At 39.9% G+C, this 26,584-nt stretch overlaps 1 pseudogene; it reads right to left on the bottom strand.

The window, feature by feature from the left end:
* Window positions 1-424: 424 nt before the first annotated feature.
* Window positions 425-24,453, bottom strand: LOC139870704 (probable lactoylglutathione lyase, chloroplastic; annotated as a pseudogene).
* Window positions 24,454-26,584: the final 2,131 nt, after the last annotated feature.

The following is a 26,584-nucleotide window of genomic DNA, read 5'->3' as shown; positions in this document are numbered from 1 at the left end:
AGTACATATGGTAGGGGGAGAATAAGTACTTAAAATTAGCAGTTGTGCGTAATCGTTCTGATAAATTACTGTATTTAAATACTATAATAGTCATCAGGTAGTTCAACCACATAGGCAATTCAACTGCCATATTATAGAAGGTTCCAGTTTTACAAGTTTCATGTTTGTTATAATGTATATTTCACCTCATATTTATGGATGGGTAACAAGTGGTAGCAAAATTGAAACGCAAGCACATAGCAGGAACTTTCACAAAAAAGAAGAAATGTAAGAATAATCTCACAAGATTACAAGAGTTTGTTTTAGGCGGGCTGGCGTTTCGGGTTGGGTTGGCCCATTAATCAGTAATTATAGCCAAAGAATTAATAAGTACCTTGTGTTAAACTGAAATGCAGATGTTAGATGTAGTCTCTAGAGTGTATCTTGAGGTTCCGGCATCGCCTGAAAGACAGATAGGATGATGACAGCGATGAACCGAGGCATTATTACGGGATAGAAACCTTCGAAACAATATAACAGTTTGAATGCACAACTAAAGAAGAAAAACAAAAGTGGATAGAAGGCCTGCAACATTTGTTGAATTGCCAAGCCAATATGGCAAGGTTTACATAATTGCATTGTTCGTTACACAACGTTCGTTACAAACTCTATAGTTGGATTTGTTCAATACTTGATTGACAGCTGTCAGTTTCTATATCAATGAGAGTTCCTTCATGAAATCAATGTTATCAACAAACACCTGCACAATGTGAAATATAAAGTAAGAAGAAAGACATGGTTAAAAGTACCAAAACTGGTAAAGTTGTTCGATATCTAAATGAAAAATTGAAAAAAAGAGTTTTGCTATTTAACTCAAAGACTTTTAAGAAAACAACAAACAGACTGTTGTCTTGATTGTTCCTATGTAAAACATCTCCTAAATCTTTATGTTTGATCAGTGAAAAAAGAAAACTTGCCAATTTCCAACCATCTGGATCCAAACAGGCAGTTATCTTGGTATTTATAACCGGCAACGGCCCTGGTTCAAGTACCATCTCGCCACCAAATTGTTTAACAACTTCTGCAGTCTTATATACATCATCTGTCCCTACTGCAATCTGCTTCATATAAATTATATATATAAGTTTCTAAAATAGAAATAAATCACTACTTTCAATTGTTACAAAAACAGACTTAACATTGTTCATAATTTTCTAATAATTCACCTGTCCGCAGACGCGAGTCTATGTATACCCCAGTTGTAACGACCCTGTAATTTCCAACGTTTATTTATTAATAATTATTATTATTAATACGTGTGATTAAACGAATGTATGTTATTACATTTACATGTTGCTATGATTGCCCGTACTTGACTTTTAAGTGCCCGAAACGTCTTTGTGACACCCGGAACTTTCACGAATAATATTTTTAGATATTATTTACATTCATGATTAGTTTATTAATCATTTTAATTAACTAAGACTATTAGTTAGTTACTTGGTCTTTAATTGGATTAACTTGTGAATTACTTGAACTTGGGCTTTGTTAGTGTATTGGACTTATGACTTTGGACTTTAGAAGCCCACCCTACATTATTAATTAGTTTGAGGATTAACTAGTTAGTTATTTCATTAAGAATCTAGTTGCTTGTTCTTTCCCATAAACAACCATTCTTTATCCATCTTTTGTAAGCTTTTCAACCAAGTAACCATTGAACTTCTCCCTCCATCCTCTTATTCAGCTGCAGTCGTGATCTTTAGGGTGCCAAGAGGGTTCAAAATCTTTTTCTTTCATTACTACTTCATCACGTGTTACTCTCTCAAACACACACACAAAAATACTTCCAAGTTTTCTCTCTTTTCTCTCTAGTTGTAGTAAGTAACAAGCTTTAATTTCTCTTCTTTTTCTTTAACCAAAACTGAATTTATACACACTTAATCATCATCATCATCTTTTGTTACTTGCTTGTTTGATTTCTTGTTTGTTGTTGTTACTTGTTTCATCTTGTTGTTGTAGTTACTTACTAGCTTTCAAGAACCTAACTTTCTAGTTTTGGTTCTTCTATTATCTTGTAAGTTCAAGAACACAAGAACATAAACTCACTAGTTTATGATTCTACTTCAATTGTTTCAAAAGTTACAAGTTCCATGTGTTGATTAAAGACATACTTGAAGCTCATGAAGTAAACTTTAAAGTTTACATTCTAAAGATCAAACTTTGGTTTGAATCTTTAAAGTATGAACAACCATGAACCTTTTCTTGTTTATTTAAGTTTACTTCTTCAATTTATGCACTTTAATTTCATGTAGTTAGTTTATATGGTCAAGTACTACAAGTTAGTCTTGATCTCATATCTCTTGAACAAATTAAGTTAACCTTGGAAGTTCAAGAACACACAAATAAGTTTTCTTTAAATATAACTTTGGATCTAGACTTTTGAGTCTTGGATCTTCAAGATCAAACTAAGAACTATGTTCTACTACTTATGATCTTGATTAGTTAGTTAACTTTCAAGTTTATAGTTCAATATTTCTTTTAAAGTTCATGTATGTGTTAGATCTAAGACTTTGATGTAACTTTGGTTCATCAAACTACATGCAACTCTTAAGTGAGTTGTGCTTCATGTCTTAGACTTGCACTAGGGTTATGATGGTCAAGACTTGGCTAAGATGATGTAGATACATCAATGAGTTGTACACTTGAAGCTATATGCATCAAGGATGAGAACCATGATGAACATCAAGCACCAAGACCACCGGAACCCTTTTAAACTCACTGCTTCTGTCCAAAACCTACTGACCTGATGCTTATGGAACAGACCAGTAGATCTGGGCTGTTCTAACCTTGATTTTTAGATAGAACTTTTCGAGTAGATAACTTTTCATATAGGACTCGTCTTAATCCGAGTTACGGTTTAGGATTTATGGCCCTCCGATCGTTACTATGTCCTTTAACGTTGTGCAGAAATTTCTGACCTACTCGCACTTAGACCGTCGCCACGGTCAAACCAAGACGAGTTTGCTTCTGTAAATTTTACCACACTTAAGGGACTCATATACGGAGCCATGGCCACTGGTCTCACCTTAATTCAGTAAGGGTAGAAGCCGTGGTGACTGACTGAAGTCAGACTTTGTTTTAAACTACTTTCATAAACGAAACCTACTTTACGCCTTTTATTTAATGATGATTGATGATGACCCTTAAGACCTTAATTACATACTTTTAAACCTATTAAGACGATTTACTGACTTAGTACTATTTGACTTAGGTTGAGGACTTTGGACCGTTTACTTGCACACCTTTCCCGACTACTACTTTACCGCTACATATCATTGTGAGTTATAGCATTCCCTTTTTACTTTAACTTATTTTGGGAACTGAGAATACATGCGGATTTTATGTTTTACATACTAGGTACGAGTACTTAAACTTATATATGTGTGGGTTATACAACGGCATAAACATTCCCTTTAGCTCGGTAACGTTTAATCATTGGTTTTTGAACCGTGAACGCGAATCTTAGATATGGATCCATAGGGTTTGACATCCCCACTCGGGCTAGTAGCGCTATCATTTAACGAGTGTTTAATACTTCGTAGACATACGCACTTGCCAAGTGTACTTTCAGGGGGTATAAACGTTAAGTTAGTTACCAAGTGCCCACGGTTAACATATACTTTATCATACTGTTTTGAGACGCTCTTTGTAGCACTGAAATCTCGTGGCCTACCTTACATACTGTTATACTTAAACTATAGCTCACCAACCTTTGTGTTGACATTTTTAAGCATGTATTTCTCAGGTGCTTGAGGTTGCTTCCGCTGTCTTACTTGTTGTGCTGTAGGCACCCGCTGCGTAGAGTTGTCCACGCATGAAACTACTTTACTTTGCATTCAAACATTAGTACTTTTGAATTATGACTTGTAACGACCATTTGGGGTCACGTACACTTATTATTTGCTTCTACTTAGTGAAGCATGCTTTTGAAATGTAAAACATTTGATGTCGGTTATGACATCACCTTTTTATTGTGAATGCAACTTCTTTAATTACAGCATATAGTACTTAACCTTGTAATGATCCTGTTGTTGATGATTCGTACACGATAGTTTTGTACGGGGCATCACATTTGGTATCAGAGCATTGGTTTTAGGGAATTAGGTTGCATTAGTGAGTCTAAGACCGACCCGAGTAGGATTCACTAATAGGACTAATCTACAACTTGCTAGTTTACTTATTTCCGCTGAATTTTCTGCATGCTACTGCTTACTTTTTTCGCTATATGCCGTATGCTACTACATGATTTCACTACTGCATGATGCTACTTGCTTTCGATTGCATGCTACTTTCATACGAATTACTGTTATTGCCATGCTAGTTACCGTTATACATGATTTAAACTCTTGGCCTATTATTTGCTTGCTTTATGACATAGTGACTTGGAAAATTTATTTTTCCTTGTTCAGATGTCGGATGTTCCACCTGCTGGCATTTCGGGCAGTACAGACTCATACCCCGTCGCCCTACCTACTGCCACACCTGCTACTGCTACTGCCGATACACCGGCCCCGACACCCACTAGTGATCCCGGCGCTTCTACTTCTAGAGCCGGTACTAGTGCACCTGCCCCAGTGTCTGCTCCCGGACCCTCGAGGTCACAGCCCCGCATTGGTGGTATTGAGATCCCCGCGGAGTTCGGGGAAGGGCCGTTTCGTAACCACATGCGCACGCCTTGCCGACGCACTCCCGACGGACGTTTAGTCGTGATTCCGCCAGGCAGACACAGACAGATGTTGGCCGCCTTCGGACGCTTCGGATTACCAGCTCAGCCACCAGTGTCACCACCACACGATTCGGATGACTCATCATCCGCCGATTCTTCATCATCAGACGACTCCAGCGATGATGAGGATCCTGCTGATAGACCTATTCAGGCACCCTCCACCCCGCCGAAGAAGCGGTACCGTTTCGACGGCACCGTCATTCCAGGGGTGAATGAAGGTCGTGCTTTTACTGATGCATTTGTCCATCGTCGTAGGGTTACTGCTCGTAAACGAGTTGTGCCATACCCTGCCGACCCACATATACGTAAGGTTCCCCGTTACGTATTGACTATTCCTGGAACCATACCACCTAGATTTAGATACGGACCACTTACATCTACGGACGTACCGTCTACATTCGGAGCCAGACCATCTACCTCAGCACCACCCGCACCACCCGCCCCACCTGCACCGCCTGCCCCACCAGCTCCCTCTAACGAGGAACTAATGAGGGAGATTGAGACTCTCCGAGCTCAAGTCACTGAGCTCGAGGAGCAGTTGGCTCGAGGAGCAGTTCACCCGCCTTCACCGTAGGACCTTGTATTTAGATTTCACGATGTAATCTAGATATAGTTTCATGTATTTCATATGTATTGTACGAACTTATTCAGATGTATGAAACTTATTATTATTAATGAATCGAACTTGGCGTTATTTAATTCTTGCGCGATGTTCTATTTACATTGTTGTACGATGATTCTGTGGTATTTGTACCTAGATGCATTATTTAATAACATGTGATGTTTGATTCCATGTTGGTCACTATATACTGTATTATTACTACTTGCATACTGGATTTTGACTTGAGTCAAAATTTTTGTTTAGAATACCATGGCCAACGGAAGATCCACACCTACCGCCTCCCAGATTGAGGACATGATCAACGAACGGGTCGCTGCAGCCCTAGCAGAAAGAAATCTCGAAGCTCCACCGCCACCACCACCGGTTATTCCACCCGTTCGAAATGGGTGTACATACAAGGAATTCCAGAGCTGCAAACCGCATAACTTCAGCGGCACCGAGGGACCAGTTGGTCTCACCAGATGGTTCGAGAAACTTGAATCAGTATTCCGAGTTAGCAACTGTTCGGAGGACAATAAGACCAAGTTTGCATCTTGCACGCTATCTGACGGCACGCTAACGTGGTGGAACACGTTAGCTCAAGCAAAAGGGATTGATGAGGCGTATGCTACGCCTTGGGAAGAGTTTAAGTGTGCTATGATTGAGGAATACTGTCCAAGGACCGAAATACAAAAGATGGAGATCGAATTTATGCAGTTGAAAGCCGTAGGGAACGACCTTAACAGTTACAATCGTAGGTTTTTGGAGTTAGCACTGATGTGTCCGACCATGGTCACCCCCGAATTCAAGCGCATGGAGAAATACTTCTCGGGACTTCCTAAGTCCATCAAGGGTAATGTCACCTCATCCAAGCCACCGAATGTCCCCGAAGCAATGTGCATGGTGCATACTCTCCTGAATCAAAACATCCTTGACGAGCCGGAGAAGGCTAAGTTTGAAGCCGGTAGTAGTGAAAAGAGGAAATGGGACAACAACCATAACAACCACAACAACCACAACAACAACAACAACAACAGGGGGAGAAACTACGATCAAACCCCCGCCAAGAGGCACAACAACGGTGGAAATCCTAATCCCAACAACAACACCAACACCAACCCGAACTACAAAGGAACCTTACCACAATGCAAGAGGTGTTACAAGCACCACACTGGGTATTTCAATGTTGTCTGTGAGAAGTGCCAACGAGCTGGGCACATCGGGAAGGACTACAAGGTCACTACTTTGAATGGGAAGCCAAACACCAATGGACCGAAGAAGTGCTACGAATGCGGGCAGACGGGCCATTTTAGAAATGCATGCCCAAACAAGAGAAAAGACGGAGGACCACCCCGAGGTAGAGCCTTCAATGTTAATGCAAGGGATGCACGCAATTGCCCTGACTTGGTGACAGGTATATATTCAAAATCAACAATCTTTTAGCTTCTGTCTTGTTTGATACTGGTGCGGATAGAAGTTATGTATGTAGACATTTTTACGATAAGATTAATTGGTCATTAGTCCCGTTAAAAGAAAGTATGCTTGTCGAGGTCGCCAATGGAAAACTTGAAAAGGTTGACCATATTAGTCGAGGAGCTGTTATCAACATAGCTGGTGCAGATTTCGAAATTGATTTGATACCTATCAAACTGGGAAGTTTTGACGTGATCGTCGATATGGATTGGTTAAGCAAGATAAAGGCCGATATTATCTGTGGAGATAAAGCACTTCGCATACCACAAGGAGATGGTGAACCACTGGTTATCTATGGAGAGAGATGTACCTCGAAGTTGAACCTCATTAGTTGCGTGAAAGCGCAAAAGATTATGAAGAAGGGACGTTTTGCTGTCCTAGCACATGTGAAAGCGGTAGAAACTGAGGTGAAGAGCGTGAACGACGTTCGAATTGTGAACGAATTTTCCGATGTCTTCCCAGAGGAATTACCTGGATTACCGCCGCAGAGAGCAGTAGAGTTTCAGATTGATTTAGTTCCAGGAGCTGCACCTGTAGCTCGCGCACCTTATAGACTCGCACCTTCCGAGATGCAAGAATTACAGAGTCAACTACAAGAGCTGTTAGACCGTGGATTTATCCAACCAAGTTTCTCGCCTTGGGGCGCACCTGTTTTGTTTGTGAAGAAGAAGGATGGATCTTTCCGTATGTGTATCGACTACCGTGAACTCAACAAACTGACTATCAAGAATCGGTATCCTCTTCCACGAATTGACGATCTTTTTGATCAACTACAAGGATCGAGCGTTTATTCAAAGATCAATTTGCGATCCGGCTATCACCAGTTGAGGGTGAAGGAAAGTGACGTGATGAAGACTGCATTCAGAACCTGTTATGGTCATTATGAGTTCCTCGTGATGCCATTCGGTTTGACAAATGCACCTGTCGTGTTCATGGATCTCATGAATCGTGTCTGTAAGCCTTACTTGGACAAGTTTGTTATCGTCTTCATAGATGATATCCTCATCTACTCTAAGAGCGAAGAAGAGCATGAGCAACACCTCCGATTAGTGCTTGAACTCTTAAGACAAGAGCAACTTTACGCCAAATTCTCCAAGTGTGAATTTTGATTGAAGGAAGTACAATTTTTGGGTCATGTTGTAAGCGACCAGGGTATCAAAGTTGATCCCGCCAAGATTGAAGCCATCAGCAAGTGGGAAACCCCCACTACTCCGACGCATATTCGCAAATTCCTAGGTCTCGCTGGTTATTACCGAAGATTCATCGAAGGATTTTCTCTGATTGCGCGTCCTTTGACCGTACTGACTCACAAGGGCAAGAAGTTCATTTGGAAACCCGCACACGAATCGGCATTTCAAACTTTGAAGAAGAAGTTAACCACCGCACCTATCCTATCACTTCCTGAAGGCAGTGACGACTTTGTTGTTTATTGCGATGCTTCGAAGAGTGGTTTTGGTTGTGTATTGATGCAACGATCAAAGGTTATTGCCTATGCCTCTAGCCAATTGAAGATTCACTAGCGGAACTACACTACACATGATCTTGAACTTGGAGCCGTTGTCTTTGCGCTCAAATTGTGGAGACATTATTTGTATGGAACTAAGAGCACTATTTTCACCGATCACAAGAGTCTCTAGCACATCTTTGATCAGAAGCAACTGAATATGAGACAGCGTCGATGGATCGAGACGCTCAACGACTACGATTGTGAACTCCGTTATCACCCTGGCAAGGCCAATGTTGTAGCTGACGCTTTAAGCCGAAAGGAGAGGACGGCACCTCTTCGTGTTAGGGCTCTGAACATCACTATTCATTCGAACCTCAATAGCCAGATCAGAGTAGCCCAAGTTGAGGCTCTCAAGGAGGAGAACATATCTCACGAACATTTGAACATACTTGTCTCTCGATTCGAGGTTAGGGAGTCTGGACTCCGATGTTATGCCGGAAGAATTTGGGTACCTCTTTATGGAGATCTACGGAACCTTATACTTGATGAAGCACACAAATCGAGATATTCGATTCATCCTGAAGCGGGAAAAATGTACCACGACCTTAAAGAACAGTATTGGTGGCCGAATCTTAAGAAGGACGTTGCGAATTGTGTTGGTAAGTGTTTGACTTGCTCGAAGGTTAAAGCCGAGCATCAGAGACCTTCTGGAGTACTTCAGCAACCGGAGATCCCACAATGGAAGTGGGAAAGGATCACAATGGATTTTATCACCAAGCTGCCAAAGACGGTGGGCGGATACGATACCATTTGGGTTATTGTTGACCGCCTCACCAAATCTGCACACTTTCTAGCGATGAAGGAAACTGATACAATGGAGAGACTTGCTCAATTATACATTAAAGAGGTTGTATCTCGTCATGGTGTACCTTTATCGATCATCTCAGATCGCGATCCCCGTTTTGCTTCTAGATTTTGGCGTTCTTTGCAAGAAGCCATGGGAACTCGTCTCGACATGAGTACTGCTTATCATCCTTAGACTGATGGGCAAAGTGAGCGAACGATTCAGACCTAGGAAGACATGCTGCGTGCATGTGTCATTGATTTCGGAAAGGCCTGGAAAAGGCATTTGCCACTCGCCGAATTCTCGTACAACAACAGTTATCACTCGAGCATTAATGCCGTACCTTTTGAAGCATTGTATGGCCGTAAGTGCCGATCTCCTATTTGTTGGGCCGAAGTAGGCGAAAAGCAAATCACCGGACCCGAGGTAGTCCATGAAACGACGGAGAAGATTGCTCAGATTCAAGCTAGACTTAAGACTGCCCGTGATCGCCAAAAGAGTTATGCTGATCTTAAACGTAAAGACTTTGAATTCAACGTCGGAGACCGTGTAATGTTAAAGGTTGCACCTTGGAAAGGTGTGATCCGTTTTGGAAAACGTGGGAAGTTAAACCCACGATACATTGGTCCTTTTGAAATCTTGGAACGTGTTGGACCCGTTGCATACCGTTTGGATCTACCAGCATAATTGAGCTCAGTTCATCCTACCTTCCACGTGTCAAACTTGAAGAAGTGTCTTGCTGCACCAGAACTTATCATACCAATTGAGGAACTTACGATTGACGACAAACTTCACTTTGTGGAAGAACCTGTTGAAATTATGGATCGTGAGATCAAAACTTTGAAACGCAATAAGATTCCGATCGTCCGAGTACGATGGAATGCCAAACGAGGACCTGAGTTTACTTGGGAACGAGAGGATCAAATGATGCGGAAGTATCCTCACCTTTTCCCGACTCCTCCATCTACCTCAGCTTAAATTTCGGGACAAAATTTTCTTTAACAGGTGGGTAATGTAACGACCCTGGAATTTCCAACGTTTATTTATTAATAATTATTATTATTAATACGTGTGATTAAACGAATGTATGTTATTACATTTACATGTTGCTATGATTGCCCGTACTTGACTTTTAAGTGCCCGAAACGTCTTTGTGACACCCGGAACTTTCACGAATAATATTTTTAGATATTATTTACATTCATGATTAGTTTATTAATCATTTTAATTAACTAAGACTATTAGTTAGTTACTTGGGCTTTAATTGAATTAACTTGTGAATTACTTGAACTTGGGCTTTGTTAGTGTATTGGACTTATGACTTTGGACTTTAGAAGCCCACCCTACATTATTAATGGACCTAACTAGTCCATGTTACACATGTAAGTATCACTTTGAGGATTAACTAGTTAGTTATTTCATTAAGAATCTAGTTGCTTGTTCTTTCCCATAAACAACCATTCTTTATCCATCTTTTGTAAGCTTTTCAACCAAGTAACCATTGAACTTCTCCCTCCATCCTCTTATTCAGCTGCAGTCATGATCTTTAGGGTGCCAAGAGGGTTTAAAATCTTTTTCTTTCATTACTACTTCATCACTTGTTACTCTCTCAAACACACACACAAAAATACTTCCAAGTTTTCTCTCTTTTCTCTCTAGTTGTAGTAAATAACAAGCTTTAATTTCTCTTCTTTTTCTTTTACCAAAACTGAATTTATACACACTTAATCATCATCATCATCTTTTGTTACTTGCTTGTTTGATTTCTTGTTTGTTGTTGTTACTTGTTTCATCTTGTTGTTGTAGTTACTTACTAGCTTTCAAGAACCTAACTTTCTAGTTTTGGTTCTTCTATTATCTTGTAAGTTCAAGAACAGAAGAACATAAACTCACTAGTTTATGATTCTACTTCAATTGTTTCAAAAGTTACAAGTTCCATGTGTTGATTAAAGACATACTTGAAGCTCATGAAGTAAACTTTAAAGTTTACATTCTAAAGATCAAACTTTGGTTTGAATCTTTAAAGTATGAACAACCATGAACCTTTTCTTGTTTATTTAAGTTTACTTCTTCAATTTATGCACTTTAATTTCATGTAGTTAGTTTATATGGTCAAGTACTACAAGTTAGTCTTGATCTCATATCTCTTGAACAAATTAAGTTAACCTTGGAAGTTCAAGAACACACAAATAAGTTTTCTTTAAATATAACTTTGGATCTAGACTTTTGAGTCTTGGATCTTCAAGATCAAACTAAGAACTATGTTCTACTACTTATGATCTTGATTAGTTAGTTAACTATCAAGTTTATAGTTCAATATTTCTTTTAAAGTTCATGTATGTGTTAGATCTAAGACTTTGATGTAACTTTGGTTCATCAAACTACATGCAACTCTTAAGTGAGTTGTGCTTCATGTCTTAGACTTGCACTAGGGTTATGATGGTCAATACTTGGCTAAGATGATGTAGATACATCAATGAGTTGTACACTTGAAGCTATATGCATCAAGGATGAGAACCATGATGAACATCAAGCACCAAGACCACCGGAACCCTTTTAAACTCACTGCTTCTGTCCAAAACCTACTGACCTGATGCTTATGGAACAGACCAGTAGACCTGGGCTGTTCTAACCTTGAATTTTAGATAGAACTTTTAGAGTACATAACTTTTCATATAGGACTCGTCTTAATCCGAGTTACGGTTTAGGATTTATGGCCCTCCGATCGTTACTATGTCCTTTAACGTTGTGCAGAAATTTTCTGACCTACTCGCACTTAGACCGTCGCCACGGTCAAACCAAGACGATTTTGATTCTGTAAATTTTACCACACTTAAGGGACTCATAGACGGAGCCATGGCCACTGGTCTCACCTTAATTCAGTAAGGGTAGAGGCCTTGGTGACTGACTGAAGTCAGACTTTGTTTTAAACTACTTTCATAAACGAAATCTACTTTACGCCTTTTGTTTAATGATGATTGATGATGACCCTTAAGACCTTAATTACATACTTTTAAACCTATTAAGATGATTTACTGACTTAGTACTATTTGACTTAGGTTGAGGACTTCGGACCGTTTACTTGCACACCTTTCCCGACTACTACTTTACCGCTACATATCATTATGAGTTATAGCATTCCCTTTTTACTTTAACATATTTTGGGAACTGAGAATACATGCGGATTTTATGTTTTACATACTAGGCACGAGTACTTAAACTTATATATGTGTGGGTTATACAACGGCATAAACATTCCCTTTAGCTCGGTAACGTTTAATCATTGGTTTTTGAACCGTGAACGCTAATCTTAGATATGGATCCATAGGGTTTGACATCCCCACTCGGGCTAGTACCGCTATCATTTAACGAGCGTTTAATACTTCGTAGACATACGCACTTGCCAAGTGTACTTTCAGGGGGTATAAACGTTAAGTTAGTTACCAAGTGCCCACGGTTAACATATACTTTATCATACTGTTTTGAAACGCTCTTTGTAGCACTGAAATCTCGTGGCCTACCTTACATACTGTTATACTTAAACTATAGCTCACCAACCTTTGTGTTGACGTTTTTAAGCATGTATTTCTCAGGTGCTTGAGGTTGCTTCCGCTGTCTTACTTGTTGTGCTGTAGGCACCCGCTGCGTAGAGTTGTCCACGCATGAAACTACTTTACTTTGCATTCAAACATTAGTACTTTTGAATTATGACTTGTAACGACCATTTGGGGTCACGTACACTTATTATTTGCTTCTACTTAGTGAAGCATGCTTTTGAAATGTAAAACATTTGATGTCGGTTAAGACATCACCTTTTTATCGTGAATGCAACTTCTTTAATTACAGCATATAGTACTTAACCTTGTAATGATCCTGTTGTTGATGATTTGTACACGATGGTTTTGTATGGGGCATCACATTTGGTATCAGAGCATTGGTTGTAGGGAATTAGGTTGCATTAGTGAGTCTAAGACCGACCCGAGTAGGATTCACTAATAGGACTAATCTACAACTTGCTACTTTACTTGTTTCCGCTGAATTTACTGCATGCTACTGCTTACTTTTTCTGCTATATGCCGTATACTACTACATGATTTCACTACTGCATGATGCTACTTGCTTTCGATAGCATGCTACTTTCATACGAATTACTGTTATTGCCATGCTAGTTACCGTTATACATGATTTAAACTGTTGGCCTATTATTTGCTTGCTTTATGACATACTAACATGGAAAATTTATTTTTCCTTGTTCAGATGTCGGATGTTCCACCTGCTGGCATTTTGGGCAGTACAGACTCAGACCCCGTCGCCCTACCTACTGCTACACCTGCTGCTGCTACTGCCGATACACCGGCCCCGACACCCACTAGTGATCCCGGCGCTTCTACTTCCAGAGCCGGTACTAGTGCACCTGCCCAGTGTCTGCTCCCGGACCCTCGAGGTCACAGCCCCGCATTGGTGGTATTGAGATCTCCGCGGAGTTCGGGGAAGGGCCGTTTCGTAACCACATGCGCACGCCTTGCCGACGCACTCCCGACGGACGTTTAGTCGTGATTCCGCCAGGCAGACACAGACAGATGTTGGCCGCCTTCGGACGCTTCGGATTACCAGCTCAGCCACCAGTGTCACCACCACACGATTCGGATGACTCATCATCCGCCGATTCTTCATCATCAGACGACTCCAGCGATGATGAGTATCCTGCTGATAGACCTATTCAGGCACCCTCCACCCTGCCGAAGAAGCGGTACCATTTCGACGGCACCGTCATTCCAGGGGTGAATGGAGGTCGTGCTTTTACTGACGCATTTGGCCATCGTCGTAGGGTTACCACTCGTAAACGAGTTGTGCCATACCCTGCCGACCCACAGATACGTAAGGTTCCCCGTTACGTATTGACTATTCATGGAACCATACCACCTAGATTTAGATACGGACCACTTACATCTACGGACGTACCGTCTACATCCGGAGCCGAACCATCTACCTCAGCACCACCCGCACCACCCGCCCCACCTGCACCGCCTGCCCCACCAGCTCCCTCTAACGAGGAACTGATGAGGGAGATTGAGACTCTCTGAGCTTAAGTCATTGAGCTCGAGGAGCAGTTGGCTCGAGGAGCAGTTCACCCGCCTTCACCGTAGGACCTTGTATTTAGATTTCACGATGTAATCTAGATATAGTTTCATGTATTTCATATGTATTGTACCAACTTATTTAGATGTATGAAACTTATTATTATTAATGAATGGAACTTTGCGTTATTTAATTCTTGCACGATGTTCTATTTACATTGTTGTACGATGATTCTGTGGTATTTGTACCTAGATGCATTATTTAATAACATGTGATGTTTGATTCCATGTTGGTCACTATATACTGTATTATTACTACTTGCATACTGGATTTTGACTTGAGTCAAAATTTTTGTTTAGAATACCATGGCCAACGGAAGATCCACACCTACCGCCGCCCAGATTGAGGACATGATCAACGAACGGGTCGCTGCAGCCCAAGCAGAAAGAAATCTCGAAGCTCCACCGCCACCACCACCGGTTATTCCACCCGTTCAAAATGGGTGTACATATAAGGAATTCCAGAGCTGCAAACCGCATAACTTCAGCGGCACCGAGGGACCAGTTGGTCTCACCAGATGGTTCGAGAAACTTGAATCAGTATTCCGAGTTAGCAACTATTCGGAGGACAATAAGACCAAGTTTGCATCTTGCACGCTATCTGACGGCGCGCTAACGTGGTGGAACACGTTAGCTCAAGTAAAAGGGATTGATGAGGCGTATGCTACGCCTTGGGAAGAGTTTAAGTGTGCTATGATTGAGGAATACTGTCCAAGGACCGAAATACAAAAGATGGAGATCGAATTTATGCAGTTGAAAGCCGTAGGGAACGACCTTAAGAGTTACAATCGTAGGTTTTTGGAGTTAGCACTGATGTGTCCGACCATGGTCACCCCCGAATTCAAGCGCATGGAGAAATACTTCTCGGGACTTCCTAAGTCCATCAAGGGTAATGTCACCTCATCCAAGCCACCGAATGTCCCCGAAGCAATGCGCATGGCGCATACTCTCTTGAATCAAATCATCCTTGACGAGCCAGAGAAGGCTAAGTTTGAAGCCGGTAGTAGTGAAAAGAGGAAATGGGACAACAACCATAACAACCACAACAACCACAACAACAACAACAACAACAACAACAACAACAACAACAACAACAACAACAACAACAATAGGGGGAGAAACTACGATCAAACCCCCGCCAAGAGGCACAACAACGGTGGAAATCCTAATCCTAACAACAACACCAACACCAACCCGAACTACAAAGGAACCTTACCACAATGCAAGAGGTGTTACAAGCACCACACTGGGTATTGAAATGTTGTCTGTGAGAAGTGCCAACGGGCTGGGCACATCGGGAAGGACTGCAAGGTCACTACTTTGAATGGGAAGCCAAACACCAATGGACCGAAGAAGTGCTACGAATGCGGGCAGACGGGCCATTTTAGAAATGCATGCCCAAACAAGAGAAAAGACGGAGGACCACCCCAAGGTAGAGCCTTCAATGTTAATTCAAGGGATGCACACGATAACCCCGACTTGGTGAGAGGTATATTCAAAATCAACAATCTTTTAGCTTCTGTCTTGTTTGATACTGGTGCGGATAGAAGTTATGTATGTAGACATTTTTGCGATAAGATTAATTGGTCATTAGTCCCGTTAAAAGAAAGTATGCTTGTCGAGGTCGCCAATGGAAAACTTGAAAAGGTTGACCATATTAGTCGAGGAGCTGTTATCAACATAGCTGGTGCAGATTTCGAAATTGATTTGATACCTATCAAACTGGGAAGTTTTGACGTGATCGTCGGTATGGATTGGTTGAGCAAGATAAAGGCCGATATTATCTGTGGAGATAAAGCACTTCGCATACCACAAGGAGATGGCGAACCACTGGTTATCTATAGAGAGATGTACCTCGAAGTTGAACCTCATTAGTTGCGTGAAAGCGCAAAAGATTATGAAGAAGGGACGTTTTGCTGTCCTAGCACATGTGAAAGCGGTAGAAACTGAGGTGAAGAGCGTGAACGACGTTCGAATTGTGAACGAATTTTCCGATGTCTTCCCAGAGGAATTACCTGGATTACTGCCGCAGAGAGCAGTAGAGTTTCAGATTGATTTAGTGCCAGGAGCTGCACCTGTAGCTCGCGCACCTTATAGACTCGCACCTTCCGAGATGCAAGAATTACAGAGTCAACTACAAGAGCTGTTAGACCGTGGATTTATCCAACCAAGTTTCTCGCCTTGGGGCGCACCTGTTCTGTTTGTGAAGAAGAAGGACGGATCTTTTCGTATGTGTATCGACTACCGTGAACTCAACAAACTGACTATCAAGAATCGGTATCCTCTTCCACGAATTGACGATCTTTTTGATCAACTACAAGGATCGAGCGTTTATTCAAAGATCGATTTGCGATCCTGCTATCACCAGTTGAGGGTGAAGGAAAGTGACGTGATGAAGACTGCATTCAGAACCCGTTATGGTCATTATGAGTTCCTCGTGATGCCATTCGGTTTGACAAATGCACCTGCCGTGTTCATGGATCTCATGAATCGTGTCTGCAAGCCTTACTTGGACAAGTTTGTTATCGTCTTCATAGATGATATCCTCATCTACTCTAAAAGCGAAGAAGAGCATGAGCAACACCTCCGATTAGTGCTTGAACTCTTAAGACAAGAGCAACTTTACGCCAAATTCTCCAAGTGTGAATTTTGGTTGAAGGAAGTACAATTTTTGGGTCATGTTGTAAGCGACCAGGGTATCAAAGTTGATCCCGCCAAGATTGAAGCCATCAGCAAGTGGGAGACCCCCACTACTCCGACGCATATTCGCCAATTCCTAGGTCTCGCCGGTTATTACCGAAGATTCATCGAAGGATTTTCTCTGATTGCGCGTCCTTTGACCGCACTGACTCACAAGGGCAAGAAGTTCATTTGGGAACCCGCACACGAATCGGCATTTCAAACTTTGAAGAAGAAGTTAACCACCGCACCTATCCTATCACTTCCTGAAGGCAGTGACGACTTTGTTGTTTATTGCGATGCTTCGAAGAGTGGTTTTGGTTGTGTACTGATGCAACGATCAAAGGTTATTGCCTATGCCTCCCGCCAATTGAAGATTCACGAGCGGAACTACACTACACATGATCTTGAACTTGGAGCCGTTGTCTTTGCGCTCAAATTGTGGAGACATTATTTGTATGGAACTAAGAGCACTATTTTCACCGATCACAAGAGTCTCCAGCACATCTTTGATCAGAAGCAACTGAATATGAGACAGCGTCGATGGATCGAGATGCTCAACGACTACGATTGTGAACTCCGTTATCACCCTGGCAAGGCCAATGTTGTAGCTGACGCTTTAAGCCGAAAGGAGAGGACGGCACCTCTTCGTGTTAGGGCTCTGAACATCACCATTCATTCGAATCTCAACAGCCAGATCAGAGTAGCCCAAATTGAGGCTCTCAAGGAGGAGAACATATCTCACGAACATTTGAACGTACTTGTCTCTCGATTCGAGGTTAGGGAGTCTGGACTCCGATGTTATGCAGGAAGAATTTGGGTACCTCTTTATGGAGATCTACGGAACCTTATACTTGATGAAGCACACAAATCGAGATATTCGATTCATCCTGGAGCGGGCAAAATGTACCACGACCTTAAAGAACAGTATTGGTGGCCGAATCTTAAGATGGACGTTGCGAATTATGTTGGTAAGTGTTTGACTTGCTCGAAGGTTAAAGCCGAGCATCAGAGACCTTCTGGATTACTTCAGCAATCGGAGATCCCACAATGGAAGTGGGAAAGGATCACAATGGATTTTATCACCAAGCTGCCAAAGACGGTGGGCGGATACGATACCATTTGGGTTATTGTTGACCGCCTCACCAAATCTGCACACTTTCTAGCGATGAAGGAAACTGATACAATGGAGAGACTTGCTCAATTATACATCAAAAGATGTTGTATCTCGTCATGGTGTACCTTTATCGATCATCTCAGATCGCGATCCCCGTTTTGCTTCTAGATTTTGGCGTTCTTTGCAAGAAGCCATGGGAACTTGTCTCGACATGAGTACTGCTTATCATCCTCAGACTGATGGGCAAAGTGAGCGAACGATTCAGACCTTGGAAGACATGCTGCGTGCATGTGTCATTGATTTCGGAAAGGCCTGGGAAAGGCATTTGCCACTCGCCGAATTCTTGTACAACAACAGTTATCACTCGAGCATTAATGCCGCACCTTTTGAAGCATTGTATGGCCGTAAGTGCCGATCTCCTATTTGTTGGGCCGAAGTAGGCGAAAAGCAAATCACCGGACCCGAGGTAGTCCATGAAACGACGGAGAAGATTGCTCAGATTCAAGCTAGACTTAAGACTGCCCGTGATCGCCAAAAGAGTTTTGCTGATCTTAAATGTAAAGACTTTGAATTCAACGTCGGCGACCGTGTAATGTTAAAGGTTGCACCTTGGAAAGGTGTGATCCGTTTTGGAAAACGTGGGAAGTTAAACCCACGATACATTGGTCCTTTTGAAATCTTGGAACATGTTGGACCCGTTGCATACCGTTTGGATCTACCAGCACAATTGAGCTCAGTTCATCCTACCTTCCACGTGTCAAACTTGAAGAAGTGTCTTGCTGCACCAGAACTTATCATACCACTTGAGGAACTTACGATTGACGACAAACTTCACTTTGTGGAAGAACCTGTTGAAATTATGGATCGTGAGATCAAAACTTTGAAACGCAATAAGATTCCGATCGTCCGAGTACGATGGAATTCCAAACGAGGACCTGAGTTTACTTGGGAACGAGAGGATCAAATGATGCGGAAGTATCCTCACCTTTTCCTGACTCCTCCATCTACCTCAGCTTAAATTTTGAGACAAAATTTTCTTTAACAGGTGGGTAATGTAACGACCCTGGAATTTCCAACGTTTATTTATTAATAATTATTATTATTAATACGTGTGATTAAACGAATGTATGTTATTACATTTACATGTTGCTATGATTGCCCGTACTTGACTTTTAAGTGCCCGAAACGTCTTTGTGACACCCGGAACTTTCACGAATAATATTTTTAGATATTATTTACATTCATGATTAGTTTATTAATCATTTTAATTAACTAAGACAATTAGTTAGTTACTTGGGCTTTAATTGGATTAACTTGTGAATTACTTGAACTTGGGCTTTGTTAGTGTATTGGACTTATGACTTTGGACTTTAGAAGCCCACCCTACATTATTAATGGACCTAACTAGCCCATGTTACACATGTAAGTATCACTTTGAGGATTAACTAGTTAGTTATTTCATTAAGAATCTAGTTGCTTGTTCTTTCCCATAAACAACCATTCTTTATCCATCTTTTGTAAGCTTTTCAACCAAGTAACCATTGAACTTCTCCCTCCATCCTCTTATTCAGCTGCAGTCGTGATCTTTAGGGTGCCAAGAGGGTTCAAAATCCTTTTCTTTCATTACTACTTCATCATTTGTTACTCTCTCAAACACACACACAAAAATACTTCCAAGTTTTCTCTCTTTTCTCTCTAGTTGTAGTAAGTAACAAGCTTTAATTTCTCTTCTTTTTCTTTAACCAAAACTGAATTTATACACACTTAATCATCATCATCATCTTTTGTTACTTGCTTGTTTGATTTCTTGTTTGTTGTTGTTACTTGTTTCATCTTGTTGTTGTAGTTACTTACTAGCTTTCAAGAACCTAACTTTCTAGTTTTGGTTCTTCTATTATCTTGTAGGTTCAAGAACACAAGAACATAAACTCACTAGTTTATGATTCTACTTCAATTGTTTCAAAAGTTACAAGTTCCATGTGTTGATTAAAGACATACTTGAAGCTCATGAAGTAAACTTTAAAGTTTACTTTCTAAAGATCAAACTTTGGTTTGAATCTTTAAAGTATGAACAACCATGAACCTTTTCTTGTTTATTTAAGTTTACTTCTTCAATTTATGCACTTTAATTTCATGTAGTTAGTTTATATGGTCAAGTACTACAAGTTAGTCTTGATCTCATATCTCTTGAACAAATTAAGTTAACCTTGGAAGTTCAAGAACACACAAATAAGTTTTCTTTAAATATAACTTTGGATCTAGACTTTTGAGTCTTGGATCTTCAAGATAAAACTAAGAACTATGTTCTACTACTTATGATCTTGATTAGTTAGTTAACTTTCAAGTTTATAGTTCAATATTTCTTTTAAAGTTCATGTATGTGTTAGATCTAAGACTTTGATGTAACTTTGGTTCATCAAACTACATGCAACTCTTAAGTGAGTTGTGCTTCATGTCTTAGACTTGCACTAGGGTTATGATGGTCAAGACTTGGCTAAGATGATGTAGATACATCAATGAGTTGTACACTTGAAGCTATATGCATCAAGGATGAGAACCATGATGAACATCAAGCACCAAGACCACCGGAACCCTTTTAAACTCACTGCTTCTGTCCAAAACCTACTGACCTGATGCTTCTGGAACATACCAGTAGACCTGGGCTATTCTAACCTTGATTTTTAGATAGAACTTTTTGAGTAGATAACTTTTCATATAGGACTCGTCTTAATCCGAGTTACGGTTTAGGATTTATGGCCCTCCGATCGTTACTATGTCCTTTAACGTTGTGCAGAAATTTCTGACCTACTCGCACTTAGACCGTCGTCACGGTCAAACCAAGACGAGTTTGCTTCTGTAAATTTTACCACACTTAAGGGACTCATAGACGGAGGCATGGCCACTGGTCTCACCTTAATTCAGTATGGGTAGAGGCCGTGGTGACTGACTGAAGTCAGACTTTGTTTTAAACTACTTTCATAAACGAAACCTACTTTACGCCTTTTGTTTAATGATGATTGATGATGACCCTTAAGACCTTAATTACATACTTTTAAACCTATTAAGACAATTTACTGACTTAGTACTATTTGACTTAGATTGAGGACTTCGGACCGTTTACTTGCACACCTTTTCCGACTACTACTTTACCGCTACATATCATTGTGAGTTATAGCATTTCCCTTTTTACTTTAACTTATTTTGGGAACTGAGAATACATGCGGATTTTATGTTTTACATACTAGGCACGAGTACTTAAACTTATATATGTGTGGGTTATACAACGGCATAAACATTCCCTTTAGCTCGGTAACGTTTAATCATTGGTTTTTGAACCGTGAACGCGAATCTTAGATATGGATCCATAGGGTTTGACATCCCCACTCGGGCTAGTAGCGCTAGCATTTAACGAGTGTTTAATACTTCGTAGACATACGCACTTGCCAAGTGTACTTTCAGGGGGTATAAACGTTAAGTTAGTTACCAAGTGCCCACGGTTAACATATACTTTATCATACTGTTTTGAAACGCTCTTTGTAGCACTGAAATCTCGTGACCTACCTTACATACTATTATACTTAAACTATAGCTCACCAACCTTTGTGTTGACGTTTTTAAGCATGTATTTCTCAGGTGCTTGAGGTTGCTTCCGCTGTCTTACTTGTTGTGCTGTAGACACCCGCTGCGTAGAGTTGTCCACGCATGAAACTACTTTACTTTGCATTCGAACATTAGTACTTTTGAATTATGACTTGTAACGACTATTTGGGGTCACGTACACTTATTATTTGCTTCTACTTAGTGAAGCATGCTTTTGAAATGTAAAACATTTGATGTCGGTTATGACATCACCTTTTTATCGTGAATGCAACTTCTTAAATTACAGCATATAGTACTTAACCTTGTAATGATCCTGTTGTTGATGATTCGTATACGATGGTTTTGTACGGGGCATCACACCAGTGGGGTCCCGTGACCCCGCTAGTTACGAAATTTTTTTTACAAACGATCATTAAAAATTTTATAGGACATCACTTAATATAATTGTAAGACCCCAATTTTTAAGTTTAAAATTTTATTGTATGAGCCACTGAAAGATATTCACTCCGTCCCAAATTAATAGTCATGTTTTCACTTTTCAAAGTCTTTAATTCTTAACTTTGACTTTTAATAACTTTTTTTGTGTTATATAATATTTAATGAAATTTATATGTATATATTAAGTTTCATATGTGCTTTCATTTGATATAACTTTCATCAAATATTATATAATAAAAAGGAAGTTATTTAAAGTCAAACCTGAGAAATAAAGACTTTGAAAAATCGAAACAAGACTATTACTTTGGGATTTACTTAAAAAGTAACTCACTTATGATTTTATAATATAAACCACTAATAAATAGGGAGTATATAAATATATAAAGAAAAAATGAACTCTTTTTGTTTTTGTTTTTGTTTTCTCATACACGGTAACACAAACACACCTTTTACGCTTTTGCTCAACACGTCAAGACCTAATTACGATTTTGTTCTTCAATTTTTGGCAAAACTGAAACTACAATTTTAATCCGTCATTCATATATATTCATATATATGGTACGATTTATTCTCCTATATTTTGTTTTAGTTTTGCAACTCTCAATTCTAACATGTAGGTTACCCTCTTTTTTTGTTATTTGTTTATTTTCCTTGTTTTGTATTCCTATAATCTTTGTTCTTCGATGCAAGTTTAGTTAGTTTTAGTTTTAGTTTTAGTTTTAGTTTGAGCTCGGTTTATTTGGTTGTATGTTCTTTGAGAATTCAACTTTTGTTGAAGTTCTCGATTGATTTATCTAAGTTTTAGTTTTTTCGCTGAAAAAAATGTAACTTATTCTTTTAGACAGTGGAGTGTGGATAATTATTATGTTTTGTTAAAGGTCCATGTCAATCACGAAATCACTTATTTCAGCAATGAGAGATCGGAAGTAAAACTCATAAGTTTATTCCATTATGCTTTGTTGATCATAAATTTTGGGTAGAGATTCATTTATAAATGATTGTCTAATTTCATATATTGAGAAATATGTGTTATATTGTATTAGCAATGATGTAATTGTTGATGAATTTTATCGTACGAAATCGCATAGACAAAATAAAAAGTCGCATTTAGTATTTTGTAGATTAAATATACGATATTTTGTATTAATGATATGCTTTTGTTTAATGATGTTTGTAATGACTCGATCAAATCCGACCCGACTCTACCCGAACTGACACATTCACTTTTTCGTTTGAGTAAGTTATCGAAAAAAAAATTTAGCACCCCATTGATTTACGATCCTAGATTCGCCATTGCCTGTCCGTAACCGTTTCCTTTGTCATATTCTGCGATGCCGTAGTTGTATGTCAACTCCAAAACTGCAGATTCATCTTCAGAGCCATAACCCATCACGGCTACCGTACACTAAATCGTATTTCGCCAAATACATGAATTCAGACAAAATTGTATGATATGTATATTTAAAAAGAAAGTGTGATTCTCATACTCTAATAAACTAAATCACCTTATTCTCGGGGTCGTCCGTTTTTTGGAGGAGTTTCATGCCATATACCTTCACATATAAGACGTGTTAACCGATGCTTTTGTTCTGTTTAATTAGTTCAAAAAGTATATGTTTGAGCGTTCACCTGCTTATAGAATTTGATGGACCGATCGACCAGTGGTGAAAATACATGGGTACAGGGGCGCCCGCTCCAAGTGGATTTTTTTTCAGTGTTAAAATTTTGGGTTTTTCGACTTTGCCGTCGGTGGATTTTTTTTTTTTTGCCCCAAAACCTTTGAATTTTGCCAAAAATTCTCCAATTTTTGCCCCAAAACCCTCAAATTTTGCCCAAAAACTTTTAACTTTTGTCCAAACACCTTCATAATTTGTCCAAAAACCTCAATTTTTTCCCCAAAACCTCCATATTTTGTCCAAAAAAATTGCTACGGTTTTAATTTTTTTTTGTCCCCGGTGAAAAAAATCTTTGTTCCGCCACTGCGATCGACATCTCCTACTCTTAACATCAATTGATATAGTGGTTCACGTATACGTCCCTTTTTTCAAAGAACTTAAATGTGTAGCCATCTGGATCTTCAACTAACGCGATTGCTGGACTACCACCTTTGACCGGACCAGGTTCTCTCGTAACTTTTCCTCCCTTGGAATTTATAAGATCCGCCGCTTTACCAACCTATAGAGACATGTATATAAATCTATGTAGAGACTAAATGTCATGGTTCATATTATTATAGTTGCAGACAGTGGCGGATTATAGTGTACGTCAAAGGGGTATCCGCCCACCTGGATTTAACGAGGAAAACAAATCTAATACATCAATTAATTAGCAATCGTGAAAACTGTTGTCATTAACGTGAAAACTGTTTTGAAGAAAACAAGGACGCCTTGATCTCATGTTAGGGTTGTGTGAAACATGTTGGAGCAGTTATCCGGTTAAAGGATGGGCAGCCTTTGTTATAGGCAAGAAGCTCCGTTTACTTAAAGCTGATCTAAAGTCATGGGCTTTATCTAATTTGGATCAGGATGTTGTTGCCTTGAAAACATGTGTTTCTGATATTAAGTGTCTAAAAGGCTTTTTTTAGGCTAAGAAATCTCACTGATCACGAGTTATGTGCATTGGCAACTCTCAAAAAGAAAAAGAAACAATTGACGACTCGCATTGATTCAAAAAGAAGAATGCAATCTCGTTTTTGTGAGACCCAAATATTTATTGTACATAATGTATTTATGGTGTACGATGCGTGTATGAAGAGTACGAAGCACGTACGTGTTGCTTGCTCGAACATCGAAGGAAACTGGACGTTGTCTGAAGTGACAAAGTGTGTACGTATCTTTTCAACCCCAAATAAAGTTTGTGTTGGTGTTTCAAAGCCTTACCATTGGAAAGAAAATCTTATTACGTTTCCAACGATATTTGATTCATCGAAAACGGAGCTACGGTCAAAAAGTTATGGCCAAAACAAGTTTTCGAAAACTGACCTGAAGGCTGGAGCGGCGCTCCACCTTATGGAGCGGCGCTCCGATCGCGTCATAAGCAATTTTCAGCTTTTTTAAAAGGTTTAAATGAGGGGTACTTTGGTCTTTTCAATTGGGGTCGGTTTAGGGTCACCAAAACTGATCTAGAACTCCATTGGAGCTCATTTCTCACCCACACAAACACTCTCATCCACATCTAGAGAGAGAGGAAGAGTTCTAGAGTGAGAGAGCTTGATTTGAAGAAGGAGTCAAATTCTCGCCAAAGCTCGGGTTTTAAAGTTGTTCATCTCGCTCCTAGCTATGTTTTGGTAGTATTGGTAAGTTCTAACTCCGAATTTCATTTGTTAGATTTGATATTCAAGTTAGGGTTTGAGATTGTTAGTTGTAAAACCCATTTGGTTGATGAAGAGGGTTTATGGAAACTTGCTATTTTGATATTTGGCGGGTTTTGGGTTGGTTAATGATTTAACCATGTTTAAGACTTGTAAATGGTGTATAATCACTAGTGTTAGTGATTATTGGTGCTTTGGAAACCATTAGGGTTCTTATGGTTGACTAATTTTGACTAAAGTCAAAATTAGGGTTTGTTGATGATTATGACTCAATTGCCGATTTAATAAGGTTTATAAACTTAAAATGGATTAAGTTAAAGCATAGAACCGAGTTAAATATGTTTTGGTGTCAAAACTTGCTAATGGCGTGATATTGACTTCTTATGGGTCAAATTAGGGTTTAAGTGTCATTTTGGGCAAGATAGGTGTTTAACACCTATGATTGGGTTTGATTGGCATATTAGGACCATTCTCACTTGTGTGAGTGATTATTGGTTAGTTTGGGCGCGGTTTGTGCTTGGAAGTGCATTTGGGTCGAAATTGCACTAGTTGTCAATTTGGGTTGATTTGTATATCCACCCTAATTGTGTTACTTGTTATGTGATAAATGGATTAGGTACATTCCATCGACGATTGCGGATTATTCGGTAGCATTCTTCAAGGCGACAAGGTGAGTGTTAATATCCTATATGCATATGTATGTGCAAGATGGGTGCGGGTCGGGTGAAGGGGTTCTCGCTTATAGGAGCTCTCTTCTCGTATAGGTGGAATTGTTGGACTTGTGTATAGGTCCAATTGACACGGTTGTGCGTTTTGGTTGACCACTTTGGCGAGGTGCACACTTTGTGTGTACGTTATCACATGGGCGTGTGATGTGGACTTATATAACCCCAATGACGAAGGGTTAATATAGTGAGTGGAATAATTATATGCGTAGATATATAATGTATTTATTTGTTGTAGCGTGAGATGTGAAGGGTCGATGTGCTAAGACACCACATTTCACGTGACGAGTGAAGTGTCGATGTGCTAAGACACCACTCAAAGTAATATGACGGGTGAAGTTTCGAAGTGTTAAGACGCCACCCGGGGTGAAGTGTCGATGTGTTAAGACACCACCCGGAGTGAAGTATCGATGTGCTAAGATGCCACTCCAAGAGAATAACGGGTGA

Source organism: Rutidosis leptorrhynchoides, chromosome 1 (genome assembly GCF_046630445.1).
Source record: "Rutidosis leptorrhynchoides isolate AG116_Rl617_1_P2 chromosome 1, CSIRO_AGI_Rlap_v1, whole genome shotgun sequence".
Taxonomy (NCBI): Eukaryota; Viridiplantae; Streptophyta; class Magnoliopsida; order Asterales; family Asteraceae; genus Rutidosis; species Rutidosis leptorrhynchoides.
Note: the sequence above shows the minus strand (reverse complement) of the source record. Positions and strands in the feature narration are given on the sequence as shown.